Consider the following 14248-nt stretch of genomic DNA (forward strand, 5'->3'; position numbering starts at 1 on the left):
ACCCAGGCCGACCCTGCGACGCCGGCGTTGGCCTCTGAGCGCAGCTGAAGCACGGGGCCGAGGACCCGGGCCTGCTGAAGAGACGGTGAGTAGCAGAGCTGCTGGTTTTTGGCTGATGTGCTGCTAAGATTATGCTTTGATGTTTGGTTTTCTTTATTGTAGCTGGCTAGGAGACACCAGCCCGGCGAGAGCTGGAATTTCCCTGGGGGAGAGGCGGCCTTCTTTAGGACCCGGCACAGATTTGCCTCCCTGGACGTCTGAGAGATAAGTGGAGGGCTTGGAGCCCCACAGAGGGGATGAAGGCGGGGTGTGGGATCAGGGGCCACCGGGAGGGATTTTTTGAGTCAGGTTTGGAGACAGGGATGTCCAAGATGTGACCCCTTAGGCTACATCCAGGGAGAGTCTCATTCTGGATCACAGTGCTGAGGCGTGCAGGGCAGAGCAGTCCCAGGGTGTGTTGTGTCCGTTGTGCACTCTGTGTCTTTTGTGCTTCTTGTCTTTTGTGTCTTTTGCTGTAGCCCTTCCTGGGGCCTCTCAAAACTCCAGGCATCGATCTTAGCATCTTTGATCTCTGTTTTCCTGGGCCAGGTGCTTTTGTCTTTGGTGCTCGGACACACATCAGAATCCATCTGTCTTCAGCACCATCCAGGCCGATGCCTCTTCAGGTCTTGTTCTGAGCTGTACTGACAGCCGTGCACCGCCCCGATCCATTCCGGCGGGTTAGGTCTTGTGAGAATGCAAAGACAGGTAGAGGATTCTGACCGTAGGATTCTCGGACATCCATGTCTGCGTTTCTTGGCATAAGTCATCCCGATGGCATCTTGTTCCTGCAGGGTTCTCTGAGCCTGGCCAGCTCACCTTCAGTCTCACCTCGGTCATCTCATCCTGAGTTCTCTGGACCCTGAGGGTCATTTTTCTGGCCAGAGTTTTCTGTCCCTGTTGTGTCCCCTCGTTTGTCCTGTGCTGTGTCACGGGTGTTGGTGTGTGTTTGGCCCGGAGCTGCTCTGCCTTGCGTCTCAGTCTGGGTGTAGGGGTAATAGGGTAAGAGTCCCACGGGCTTGAAGTTTGTGATGTGGGGTGTAGTAGGGCTGTAGAGGATATGTCTAGATTGCCACAAGATGTCTGGGGCTGTCAAGGTATCCTGCAGCACTCTGACTGTTGTCCTAACTTTCTTTCAGATGCAGATGGATGAAATCTGTGGCAGAGGCCCCCATTCCAGGTGCGGGGGCTCCCCCAGAAGGTCAGTCACTGTTTTGATTTGCAGGGGAGGTGTAAACGGTGGCCATGTTACAGCTCTGTTCTTTCTTTGTTTTTAGGAGGTGAAGCCGGATCTCAGCAGTCAAGCTGACGTGGGCGAGGTGAGCAGTGACGGGTGGACAGGCGCCGTTGCTCTTGCTCAAGCCTCACTCGCTGGTGCAGCTCTAAGCCTCCGTTACTGTGCGTTTTAGGGAGTCCACGCGCAGGAGGCCGAGCTCCCGTCTCACCAACCGGACGACAGACCCGGGTCACCTCACCCGTGAGCCCTCCGGGAGCATTCCAGGAGTCTGTGATGGAGCCTTGATCTTCTCCTTGTGAAGGCCCCATCCAGGTAGGCTTGGCTAACGGCCGGGGAGTTGAGGTGAGTCAGGGAGGAGAAGGAGGGAGGGTCCCCCCGAGTTCCAGCGCTGCCACGTCACCTTGTCTGCTCTTAACCCAGGCCGACCCTGCGAGGCCGGCGTTGGCCTCTGAGCGCAGCTGAAGCACGGGGCCGAGGACCCGGGCCTGCTGAAGAGACGGTGAGTAGCAGAGCTGCTGGTTTTTGGCTGATGTGCTGCTAAGATTATGCTTTGATGTTTGGTTTTCTTTATTGTAGCTGGCTAGGAGACACCAGCCCGGCGAGAGCTGGAATTTCCCTGGGGGAGAGGCGGCCTTCTTTAGGACCCGGCACAGATTTGCCTCCCTGGACGTCTGAGAGATAAGTGGAGGGCTTGGAGCCCCACAGAGGGGATGAAGGCGGGGTGTGGGATCAGGGGCCACCGGGAGGGATTTTTTGAGTCAGGTTTGGAGACAGGGATGTCCAAGATGTGACCCCTTAGGCTACATCCAGGGAGAGTCTCATTCTGGATCACAGTGCTGAGGCGTGCAGGGCAGAGCAGTCCCAGGGTGTGTTGTGTCCGTTGTGCACTCTGTGTCTTTTGTGCTTCTTGTCTTTTGTGTCTTTTGCTGTAGCCCTTCCTGGGGCCTCTCAAAACTCCAGGCATCGATCTTAGCATCTTTGATCTCTGTTTTCCTGGGCCAGGTGCTTTTGTCTTTGGTGCTCGGACACACATCAGAATCCATCTGTCTTCAGCACCATCCAGGCCGATGCCTCTTCAGGTCTTGTTCTGAGCTGTACTGACAGCCGTGCACCGCCCCGATCCATTCCGGCGGGTTAGGTCTTGTGAGAATGCAAAGACAGGTAGAGGATTCTGACCGTAGGATTCTCGGACATCCATGTCTGCGTTTCTTGGCATAAGTCATCCCGATGGCATCTTGTTCCTGCAGGGTTCTCTGAGCCTGGCCAGCTCACCTTCAGTCTCACCTCGGTCATCTCATCCTGAGTTCTCTGGACCCTCAGGGTCATTTTTCTGGCCAGAGTTTTCTGTCCCTGTTGTGTCCCCTCGTTTGTCCTGTGCTGTGTCACGGGTGTTGGTGTGTGTTTGGCCCGGAGCTGCTCTGCCTTGCGTCTCAGTCTGGGTGTAGGGGTAATAGGGTAAGAGTCCCACGGGCTTGAAGTTTGTGATGTGGGGTGTAGTAGGGCTGTAGAGGATATGTCTAGATTGCCACAAGATGTCTGGGGCTGTCAAGGTATCCTGCAGCACTCTGACTGTTGTCCTAACTTTCTTTCAGATGCAGATGGATGAAATCTGTGGCAGAGGCCCCCATTCCAGGTGCGGGGGCTCCCCCAGAAGGTCAGTCACTGTTTTGATTTGCAGGGGAGGTGTAAACGGTGGCCATGTTACAGCTCTGTTCTTTCTTTGTTTTTAGGAGGTGAAGCCGGATCTCAGCAGTCAAGCTGACGTGGGCGAGGTGAGCAGTGACGGGTGGACAGGCGCCGTTGCTCTTGCTCAAGCCTCACTCGCTGGTGCAGCTCTAAGCCTCCGTTACTGTGCGTTTTAGGGAGTCCACGCGCAGGAGGCCGAGCTCCCGTCTCACCAACCGGACGACAGACCCGGGTCACCTCACCCGTGAGCCCTCCGGGAGCATTCCAGGAGTCTGTGATGGAGCCTTGATCTTCTCCTTGTGAAGGCCCCATCCAGGTAGGCTTGGCTAACGGCCGGGGAGTTGAGGTGAGTCAGGGAGGAGAAGGAGGGAGGGTCCCCCCGAGTTCCAGCGCTGCCACGTCACCTTGTCTGCTCTTAACCCAGGCCGACCCTGCGACGCCGGCGTTGGCCTCTGAGCGCAGCTGAAGCACGGGGCCGAGGACCCGGGCCTGCTGAAGAGACGGTGAGTAGCAGAGCTGCTGGTTTTTGGCTGATGTGCTGCTAAGATTATGCTTTGATGTTTGGTTTTCTTTGTTGTAGCTGGCTAGGAGACACCAGCCCGGCGAGAGCTGGAATTTCCCTGGGGGAGAGGCGGCCTTCTTTAGGACCCGGCACAGATTTGCCTCCCTGGACGTCTGAGAGATAAGTGGAGGGCTTGGAGCCCCACAGAGGGGATGAAGGCGGGGTGTGGGATCAGGGGCCACCGGGAGGGATTTTTTGAGTCAGGTTTGGAGACGGGGATGTCCAAGATGTGACCCCTTAGGCTACATCCAGGGAGAGTCTCATTCTGGATCACAGTGCTGAGGCGTGCAGGGCAGAGCAGTCCCAGGGTGTGTTGTGTCCGTTGTGCACTCTGTGTCTTTTGTGCTTCTTGTCTTTTGTGTCTTTTGCTGTAGCCCTTCCTGGGGCCTCTCAAAACTCCAGGCATCGATCTTAGCATCTTTGATCTCTGTTTTCCTGGGCCAGGTGCTTTTGTCTTTGGTGCTCGGACACACATCAGAATCCATCTGTCTTCAGCACCATCCAGGCCGATGCCTCTTCAGGTCTTGTTCTGAGCTGTACTGACAGCCGTGCACCGCCCCGATCCATTCCGGCGGGTTAGGTCTTGTGAGAATGCAAAGACAGGTAGAGGATTCTGACCGTAGGATTCTCGGACATCCATGTCTGCGTTTCTTGGCATAAGTCATCCCGATGGCATCTTGTTCCTGCAGGGTTCTCTGAGCCTGGCCAGCTCACCTTCAGTCTCACCTCGGTCATCTCATCCTGAGTTCTCTGGACCCTCAGGGTCATTTTTCTGGCCAGAGTTTTCTGTCCCTGTTGTGTCCCCTCGTTTGTCCTGTGCTGTGTCACGGGTGTTGGTGTGTGTTTGGCCCGGAGCTGCTCTGCCTTGCGTCTCAGTCTGGGTGTAGGGGTAATAGGGTAAGAGTCCCACGGGCTTGAAGTTTGTGATGTGGGGTGTAGTAGGGCTGTAGAGGATATGTCTAGATTGCCACAAGATGTCTGGGGCTGTCAAGGTATCCTGCAGCACTCTGACTGTTGTCCTAACTTTCTTTCAGATGCAGATGGATGAAATCTGTGGCAGAGGCCCCCATTCCAGGTGCGGGGGCTCCCCCAGAAGGTCAGTCACTGTTTTGATTTGCAGGGGAGGTGTAAACGGTGGCCATGTTACAGCTCTGTTCTTTCTTTGTTTTTAGGAGGTGAAGCCGGATCTCAGCAGTCAAGCTGACGTGGGCGAGGTGAGCAGTGACGGGTGGACAGGCGCCGTTGCTCTTGCTCAAGCCTCACTCGCTGGTGCAGCTCTAAGCCTCCGTTACTGTGCGTTTTAGGGAGTCCACGCGCAGGAGGCCGAGCTCCCGTCTCACCAACCGGACGACAGACCCGGGTCACCTCACCCGTGAGCCCTCCGGGAGCATTCCAGGAGTCTGTGATGGAGCCTTGATCTTCTCCTTGTGAAGGCCCCATCCAGGTAGGCTTGGCTAACGGCCGGGGAGTTGAGGTGAGTCAGGGAGGAGAAGGAGGGAGGGTCCCCCCGAGTTCCAGCGCTGCCACGTCACCTTGTCTGCTCTTAACCCAGGCCGACCCTGCGAGGCCGGCGTTGGCCTCTGAGCGCAGCTGAAGCACGGGGCCGAGGACCCGGGCCTGCTGAAGAGACGGTGAGTAGCAGAGCTGCTGGTTTTTGGCTGATGTGCTGCTAAGATTATGCTTTGATGTTTGGTTTTCTTTATTGTAGCTGGCTAGGAGACACCAGCCCGGCGAGAGCTGGAATTTCCCTGGGGGAGAGGCGGCCTTCTTTAGGACCCGGCACAGATTTGCCTCCCTGGACGTCTGAGAGATAAGTGGAGGGCTTGGAGCCCCACAGAGGGGATGAAGGCGGGGTGTGGGATCAGGGGCCACCGGGAGGGATTTTTTGAGTCAGGTTTGGAGACGGGGATGTCCAAGATGTGACCCCTTAGGCTACATCCAGGGAGAGTCTCATTCTGGATCACAGTGCTGAGGCGTGCAGGGCAGAGCAGTCCCAGGGTGTGTTGTGTCCGTTGTGCACTCTGTGTCTTTTGTGCTTCTTGTCTTTTGTGTCTTTTGCTGTAGCCCTTCCTGGGGCCTCTCAAAACTCCAGGCATCGATCTTAGCATCTTTGATCTCTGTGTTCCTGGGCCAGGTGCTTTTGTCTTTGGTGCTCGGACACACATCAGAATCCATCTGTCTTCAGCACCATCCAGGCCGATGCCTCTTCAGGTCTTGTTCTGAGCTGTACTGACAGCCGTGCACCGCCCCGATCCATTCCGGCGGGTTAGGTCTTGTGAGAATGCAAAGACAGGTAGAGGATTCTGACCGTAGGATTCTCGGACATCCATGTCTGCGTTTCTTGGCATAAGTCATCCCGATGGCATCTTGTTCCTGCAGGGTTCTCTGAGCCTGGCCAGCTCACCTTCAGTCTCACCTCGGTCATCTCATCCTGAGTTCTCTGGACCCTCAGGGTCATTTTTCTGGCCAGAGTTTTCTGTCCCTGTTGTGTCCCCTCGTTTGTCCTGTGCTGTGTCACGGGTGTTGGTGTGTGTTTGGCCCGGAGCTGCTCTGCCTTGCTGCTCAGTCTGGGTGTAGGGGTACGAGGGTAATAGTGCTGGGGGCTTGAAATTTGTGATGTGGGGTGTGGTTAGACTGTAGAGGATATGTCTAGATTGCCACAAGATGTCTGGAGCTGTCAAGGTATCCTGCAGCACTCTGACTGTTGTCCTGACTTTGTTTCAGATGCGGAGAGATGAAATCCGTGGCAGAGCCCCCCATCCTGGGTGAGGGGCTCCCCTGAGAAGATCGATCGCTATTCAAGGTGAGAGTCACACATTTCACATTTATTGGCACTCCAGTGCAGGCCACCTGCGTTTACAGCTTGAAACAAGTGAGTCCCTTGGTAACCCTCCTGGGCAGCAGCTGGAGCCTGCTCCGGGCTGGGCTGAGGGAGCAAACACTTGTGGCTGACACAGCTCCACACTGAGGGTGCTTGGGAAAACACCTGCCTTGTCCTGGATTTTTTTTTTTTTTGAGCTTTTGACAAGGTTTTAATCATCACCTTGGTAAAAATAAATGGTAAGGACTGAAAACATGAGAGGCTGGCAGGTTATGCTCATGAATGAGAACTTTTTTTTTAAATAACTGTGCGGCCTATATCTTATTTTTGAGACTCTCTTTTTTGGCTGACTTTACTGTAAAAACTCTAATTTCAATTTAGCTGCCTCAATAATGAATTTATTGTACAAATATGCTCTAGTGTCAGGAGCTTAAAGCAGTAACACCAGTGTGCCACCTCTGGAATAAATCCCTGCGTCTCCTCAGCCCTGCTGGTTTGCAGTAGAGTTTGTACACCTTTCGCTGCAGCTGTGGTTCTTAATAACTGGAAGTCCAGGGATTCTGGGCGATTCCCATAAGTTCTCCTATTTTGTAGGAGCTGCACGGTGAGGTCAGCATTCTGAGGGAGGCCCTGGCACAGCTGCCAAGGGCAAGGAACGTGGAGCATCCCGGGGCTTCTCCCACCCGAGTTTCTCCCGGAGCGTGCTGCGTGTCGTGCCGGATGTTTAACCCGGGTTTGGGGTGTTCTCCTGCAGTCCCAGCTCTGACTGCTGCCCCCGAGCCCCGGCCTTGCTCTGTCCCAGCACTGAACCTGGCAGGTGGGTGTGCTTTTCCAGCCCTTGAATCCCACGGGCAATCCCAGATTCCCGGAGCTCCCCGAGGCACAGCCTGGCCTCCCTCCCTGGGAGCTGCATTTCAGTCTGCCTGGACCAAGGCCATCCTGTTTGAGACTTTATTCCTGTTGTTTTTCCTCTTGCAGGTTGTGGGCAAAAAGGAGAGAGCCAGTAGGAAGTGAAGCCACTGGAAGGCCTTATCCCAGTCCAAGGTTCCCACTTTTCTTTCTGACTCCTGGATAATTGCCTGGCCATAACTGGACAGAGACTGTCAGTTTGATTTCCTTCCTTTTCCAATAAATCATTGCTTTCAGCTGGAGTGTATTCCTGGTGTCATCCCCCTCCTCGTCCGTGGATGTGTAAATAAAATTCCTGACTTGCCGAGTCCAATTTTGTTATTGCAGGAAGTGTGGTACTTTTGTTCCACTGAAACTTCCCAACTCTGCTGAGAGTTTCCGATGTCAAATACAAGTAAGATTCGAGTTTCTTTGCATTGTTACTCCCACAAAACACAGATCATTCTTGGATAGGAGTAGCTGGACCTGTTGAATTTCCACTTCCCTTTAAAATTAGAGCAGAGGAAGCAGATTTAAATTTGTTCCATGAACTTCCACCAACTTGATGACTGTTCCAAAAGTTTGCAGTGTTAGAAATGCCTAAGCTTGTTTTCCAGGCAAGCTGGGATTTAGATGTTATTTCTTCCTTTTATTTGATGTTTTTTCTCTCTCTGATTCTAGTAAGAGAATATATTTTTTTTTCCAGTTTTCCATCCTAATTGGAGTTTTTGTACCTTGTAGGGCACATTTCCAAGGAAATTTACCAAATTCATGTTGGTAAAGCAGGAGCTATTCAGCACCATGCTGCCACTTTTTTCCTTTCAACCCCCTAACAGGTCTCATTCTACCCATGCACAGTATTACCAGCAATAACTTGGTGTCGAGTTGTATTTCAGAGGTAGCAATAAAACAAAGTTGACATTTTATTTTGTGCCTCTCTGAACCTCTTTGTTTATTAACAAAGAACTCCAAAACAAAGCAAACAGAAAAACAAAAACCAAAACAAAAGCCCCTACAAACACTGCCCCCCAAGAAAAAACAATGATAGAGAAAACATACCAACATTATTAAATAAAAATTAAATCTTTACCCCTTAGAAAACGAGGCTAATTTAATTTTAATTCATTGTGGTTCTGATGTGTTAGGTAAATGAATTCATATAGTTTAAAAAAATAAACAAATCAACGCGAATTAAATAAATACAAAAATAGAAAAATATAAGTAACAAAAATAGAAATATAAAATACAGTTTTAAGGGGTGAGAAAATCTCTAGAAAAGCTAAAGCTTTTACAGTATCCCCTAAATAGGTGGTACTCTCTTAACTGCTGCAGAGCGTTGAAACAAGCCTAGAGAAGCTTCAGTGTGCACCAAAAGCAGCTGCTGCTATAGGAAACCGGTGTTGTTTTAAGACCTCCCCCTCCCAAGTTCCTTGCACTTTGTGTTCACAGAGAAGTCACACGAGTCCTGATATATTTTTCCTTTCTTCAAGGATGATGACAACAAGAAAAGTCAACTCTTTAATTTTTGCTTATCCCTAGCAAGCAAAGCCCGGTGCCGCAGTGTGTCGGTGCAAACAGTGAAATGTCTGCAGCAAGTTCCCTCTGCCCCGCCCTCACCCTCGGGCTGGCAGCAGCTGCAGGCGTGAGCTGTTAGGATAACGAGGGGACAGAGCAGCCGCAGGCGTGAGCTGTAAAGGATAATGAGGGGCAGGTGGCTCCTGCCCGAGCTGCTTACGCGGGGAGCCTCAGCTCACTCTAGCGTGGAGCTGCCGGAGGGAGCAGCTTCTGCGAGGCTCTCTGGAGTGTCTTACGGGATGATGGCGAGCTCGTCTTACAGAGTTTGGGGGAACCCTCGGATATGGAGTATTGCTTCAGGAGATGCCGAGGGACAAACCTTTGTGCCGGGCAGCAGGAGCAGGTGAGCCGGTGTGGATTTGTAGGGGGGACTTTTCTCCTTTTCCCTTTCAATTTTGTCTTCCCAATCCTTCCCTGGCGTCCCTAGAAAAAAAAAAAGGGGGTTTTGAGGACAAAAGAGTTTAAATTGAGGAAAGAAACTCCTTTTATTGTCTGTGTTCAAACTGGGGGAATCCCCCTTCACCTGGGATTTTAATAAATAGTGGTACTTCTATGCGGTGCTTGTATTACTTTATTACTTATATGGTGCTTTTATTCAATATTGCATTCTTTGGTGGTACATAGTGTTTTGTTTTATTTTTTGGTATTATTTATTGCCTGTAATTTGGTTTTTGAGCGAAGGTAACTGTATGGATGGGTTTGTTTGTATTTGAGGTAGAATTAATTTAAGTAACTTTTTTTTTTTTTTAAATAGGCTTCTGATACGTGCGATTGGGGTTTTGTTTTTGTTTATTGTATGTAGGGATTCAGATTACCTAGGGCCAGCCTGGCCGGTGGAGGTTTTGTTAGATGCAATTTTAATATTTTTAAAAGTTTTTTTCTGTTTAGTTGTTTTAAGGTGGTTTTCAATATTTTTTTGTGTAGTTTTATTTTGTTTGTAGATGGTGTATGCTAAGGGATACGGTCTATTTATTTGGTGGTAGGTTTCTTGGTTTACATGTCGATCAGATTGTTTTTGAACTGAGTTTTATTGTTGAAATATTTTTTTTTGGTGAGATATTGTATTTTTAAAGGAAATGTTTTTTAAGGTTTACAATGGTGGAAGTGGCTGTAGGGTGAGGTATAGGGGAGGTTATTTATTTAGCGGTGGCTTTTATCATGGTGAGTATGTAGTGTTTGTTTTGGTGGGTTGAGGTAGTGGAATGTAGGTAATTTTTTGTGTTTCCTAATATTTGTAATTGGATTATTGTTTATTATAGTATAGGGGTTAATTTATTTGGCTTGTTTGATTGCAGTATATGTTTTATACTTATGGATCATTTGAAAGGTATTGTTTATAGTTACATTGATTTTTTTGGTTTTGTGTGTATTTATAAGTGGTATTTTTGTTTTGATGGTTTGAGGTTTATGGGTTTCTTGAGTTAGGAATGATTTGTTTTGGTGTTTTTAATTGAAATTTATTTGTGACTTCTTTGTTGTGTAGTTTGATTTGTTTGTTGCTGTCGGGGTTTAGGGTAAATTTGAGAGAAAACCTTTGAATGGGGTTCTTCTGGAAAGTAAACCTAAACAGTCTCTTTCTTTTAAACTGCTTTTGCAAAGAATTTCTTTGGAGAAAAGTGGGAAAAACTATTTGTTTAACAAACAAAGTGGTCGCAAGCATAAAGAATGAATAATATGAAATAATAACACTTTTTGTTATTTTGAAGCGAGATGGTAACTTCAGAAAGTCTTTGCTGTGGGCTGTAGCTGAGCTCTTTTGGTCTCTTATCAGCTGTTCTGGTGTTGATAAAATGCTCAGGTGCAGGCCCCGTGGGCTGCAGGTGCCAGCTCTCGGCGCTGCTCTGGGTTTTTCAGTCTGCAGCAGGTTTAAACAGTCCTAAGAAAAAGGAAAACAAATAGCGAGGGAACTTCTCTGCCCTAACTAGCTGAAACTAAGAGCAAAGCACATCTTTGTGCTGCAGTCTGTCTGTGCTTGAGCTGAATATATGGGAGAGGGTATTCAGAGGAGTGAAAGTCGTTTTCTTAAAACAAACTGCACCCATTTTCTTTCCTTGCTTAGCTCTCAAAATCAGTCTTAAAGGTCCAGAACAAGCGACTGGGGATACAAGCGGCATAAACTCACCCTAGGGCATTCTATGTCTTATCCCCATATCATAAACTTACCAAAACAAATTGAATTCTAACTCTAGGAACACATACATTCCACACACTTATGTCTTTATAGAAGCAACATACAGCTGTATACAGACAATGGTAGCGATAGTTAATAAACAGTGATGCTTACAGATGGTTCTTACTTAACAGTTAGATTTTCTGGACGTTCACATCCGTGTTGTTTCATTTTTCTGTGCTGTTCACTATGTGCAAATCGGTTGCAGTCATTTTGCAGTCTAAGGGGAGTCAAGGTTGCAGCTACTGACAGCTTGGACCTGGGAGTAAAGTGCGGCAGTGTTCAGAATTGAAAGTGGCAGAAGCCCACTCTGGGGCACAGAGCTCTGTGCAGGAACGGTGGGTCTCTTCTGTGGGAAGCTAAACTCACCCCTCCAAGTTCCTGATGTCAGTTTGCAGGTGTTTGGCAGTCTAAGGGCAGCCAGGGTTTCAGCTTCTGGCAGCTTGGTTATGGGAGTAATGTGCACTGTTCAGAATTGTAAGTGGCAGAAGCTCACTCCGGGGCACAGACCTCTGTGCAGGAACGGGGACCCCTTTTCTGGGGAAACTAAACACACCTCCCTGGATCCGATTGTCAGTTCTAAGGAGCCATTTGGCAGTCTAAGGGGAGCCAGGCTTCCAGCTACTGACAGCGTGGATCTGGGAGTAATGTGCACTGTTCAGAATTCTAAGTGGCAGAAGCCCACTCCGGGGCACACAGCTCTGTGCAGGAACAGTGGGTCTCTTCTGTGGGAAGCTAAACTCACCCCCCGAAGTTCCTAATGTCAGGTTGTAGGAGACATTTGGCACTCCAAGGACAGTTAGGGTTCCAGCTTCTGACAGCTCGGTTCTGGGAGTAATGTGCACTGTTCAGAATTCTAAGTGGCAGAAGCCCACTCCGGGGCACAGAGCTCTGTGCAGGAACTGTGGGTCTCTTCTGTGGGAAGCTAAACTCACCCCCCGAAGTTCCTAATGTCAGGTTGTAGGAGACATTGGGCACTCCAAGGACAGTTAGTGTTTCAGCTTCTGGCAGCTTGGATCTGGCAGATATCCTGTGCTGGACTTATTTTCAGCAGGCAGAAGCCCACTCCCTGGCACAGAGCTCTGTGCAGGAACGGTGGCTGTCTTTCTTGGGAACCTAAACTCCCCCCATCAGGCTCCTGATGTCAGTTTATAGGATAGATTTGGCACTCGCAGGACAGTAAGGGTTCCAGCTTCTGGGAGCTTGGATCTGGCAGATATCCTGTGCTGAATTTTTTTTTAGCAGGCAGTAGCCCTCTCTGGGTCAGAATGCTCTGTGCAGGAAGCGTCGCCCCTTTTCTGTGGGATCTGGACTCACCGCATCAGGTTCCTAATGTCAGGTTGTAGGAGACATTTGGCACTCCAAGGACAGTTAGGGTTCCAGCTTCTGACAGCTTGGTTCTGGGAGTAATGTGCACTGTTCAGAATTCTAAGTGGCAGAAGCCCACTCCCGGGCACAGAGCTCTGTGCAGGAACAGTGGCTCTCTTCTGTGGGAACCTAAACTCACCCCTCCAAGTTCCTGATGTCAGGTTGTAGGAGACATTGGGCACTCCAAGGACAGTTAGGGTTCCAGCTTCTGGATGCTTGGATCTGGCAGAAGTCCTGTGCTGAACTTATTTTTATCAGTTAGCAGCCCACTCCGTGGCCGAGAGTTCTGTGCAGGAACGGTGGGTCTTTTCTGTGGAAAGCTAAACTCACCCCTCCAAGTTCCTGATGTGAGTTTGCAGGGGGTGTTTGGCAGTCTAAGGGCAGCTAGGGTTTCAGCTTCATGGCAGCTTGGTTGTGGGAGTAAGTACACTGTTCAGAATTCTAAGTGGCAGAAGCCCACTCCGGGGCACAGAGCTCTGTGCAGGAACAGTGGCTCTCTTCTGTGGGAAGCTAAACTCACCCCCCGAAGTTCCTAATGTCAGGTTGTAGGAGACATTGGGCACTCCAAGGACAGTTAGGGTTCCAGCTTCTGACAGCTTAGTTCTGGGAGTAATGTGCACTGTTCAGAATTCTAAGTGGCAGAAGCCCACTCCAGGGCACAGAGCTCTGTGCAGGAACTGTGGGTCTCTTCTGTGGGAAGCTAAACTCACCCCCCGAAGTTCCTAATGTCAGGTTGTAGGAGACTTTTGGCACTCGCAGGACAGTTAGGGTTCCAGCTTCTGGGAGCTTGGATATGGGAGAAGTGCAGCAGTGTTCAGAATTCTAAGTGGCAGAAGCCCACTCCCCGGCACAGAGCTCTGTGCAGGAACGGTGGCTGTCTTTCTTGGGAACCTAAACTCCCCCCATCAGGCTCCTGATGTCAGTTTATAGGATAGATTTGGCACTCGCAGGATAGTAAGGGTTCCAGTTTCTGTGAGCTTGGATCTGACAGATATCCTGTGCTGAATTTTTTTTCAGCAGGCAGTAGCCCTCTCTGGGTCAGAGGGCTCTGTGCAGGAAGCGTCGCCCCTTTTCTGTGGGATCTGGACTCACTGCATCAGGTTCCTAATGTCAGGTTGTAGGAGACATTTGACACTCCAAGGACAGTTAGGGTTCCAGCTTCTGGGAGCTTGGATATGGGAGAAGTGCAGCAGTGTTCAGAATTCTAAGTGGCAGAAGCCCATTCCCGGGCACAGAGCTCTGTGCAGGAACAGTGGCTCTCTTCTGTGGGAAGCTAAACTCACCCCCTGAAGTTCCTGATGTCAGGCTGTAGGAGACATTTGGCACTCGCAGGACAGTTAGGGTTCCAGCTTCTGACAGCTTGGTTCTGGGAGTAATGTGCACTGTTCAGAATTCTAAGTGGCAGAAGCCCACTCCGAGGCAGAGAGCTCTGTGCAGGAACGGTGGGTCTTTTCTGTGGAAAGCTAAACTCACCCCTCCAAGTTCCTGATGTCAGTTTGCAGGGGATGTTTGGCAGTCTAAGGGCAGCTAGGGTTTCAGCTTCATGGCAGCTTGGTTGTGGGAGTAAGTACACTGTTCAGAATTCTAAGTGGCAGAAGCCCACTCCGGGGCACAGAGCTCTGTGCAGGAACAGTGGCTCTCTTCTGTGGGAAGCTATACTCACCGACTAAGTTCCTAATGTCAGGTTGTAGGAGACATTGGGCACTCCAAGGACAGTTAGGGTTCCAGCTTCATGGCAGCTTGGATATGGGAGAAGTGCAGCAGTGTTCAGAATTCTAAGTGGCAGAAGCCCACTCCGGGGCACAGAGCTCTGTGCAGGAATGGTGGGTCTCTTCTGTGGGAAGCTAAACTCACCCCCCGAAGTTCCTAATGTCAGGTTGTAGGAGACATTGGGCACTCCAA

General features: G+C 50.2%; 2 long non-coding RNA genes across 3 annotated transcripts; one reads left to right on the top strand and one right to left on the bottom strand.

The window, feature by feature from the left end:
* Nucleotides 1–2: 2 nt before the first annotated feature.
* LOC136305103 (uncharacterized) lies at nucleotides 3–7567 on the top strand. 2 transcript variants are annotated; one of them, XR_010725038.1, is made up of 14 exons: nucleotides 3–85; nucleotides 163–1358; nucleotides 1449–1588; nucleotides 1697–1775; nucleotides 1853–2930; nucleotides 3007–3048; nucleotides 3139–3278; nucleotides 3387–3465; nucleotides 3543–4738; nucleotides 4829–4968; nucleotides 5077–5155; nucleotides 5233–6327; nucleotides 6940–7162; nucleotides 7324–7567. It is a non-coding gene; the product is annotated as an uncharacterized lncRNA (long non-coding RNA). The 2 variants fall into 2 exon arrangements; XR_010725037.1 differs by having other exon boundaries at nucleotides 1853–3048.
* A 2959-nt stretch (nucleotides 7568–10526) lies between these two features.
* Nucleotides 10527–11414, bottom strand: LOC136305109 (uncharacterized). Its single transcript, XR_010725050.1, has 3 exons — nucleotides 11348–11414; nucleotides 11093–11237; nucleotides 10527–10684 (listed from the first exon to the last, which is right to left on the bottom strand). It is a non-coding gene; the product is annotated as an uncharacterized lncRNA (long non-coding RNA).
* Nucleotides 11415–14248: the final 2834 nt, after the last annotated feature.

This window comes from Chamaea fasciata, unplaced genomic scaffold (genome assembly GCF_029207755.1).
Source record: "Chamaea fasciata isolate MVZ Bird 193981 ecotype frontalis unplaced genomic scaffold, bChaFas1.0.hap1 SCAF_282, whole genome shotgun sequence".
Lineage (NCBI taxonomy): Eukaryota > Metazoa > Chordata > Aves > Passeriformes > Sylviidae > Chamaea > Chamaea fasciata.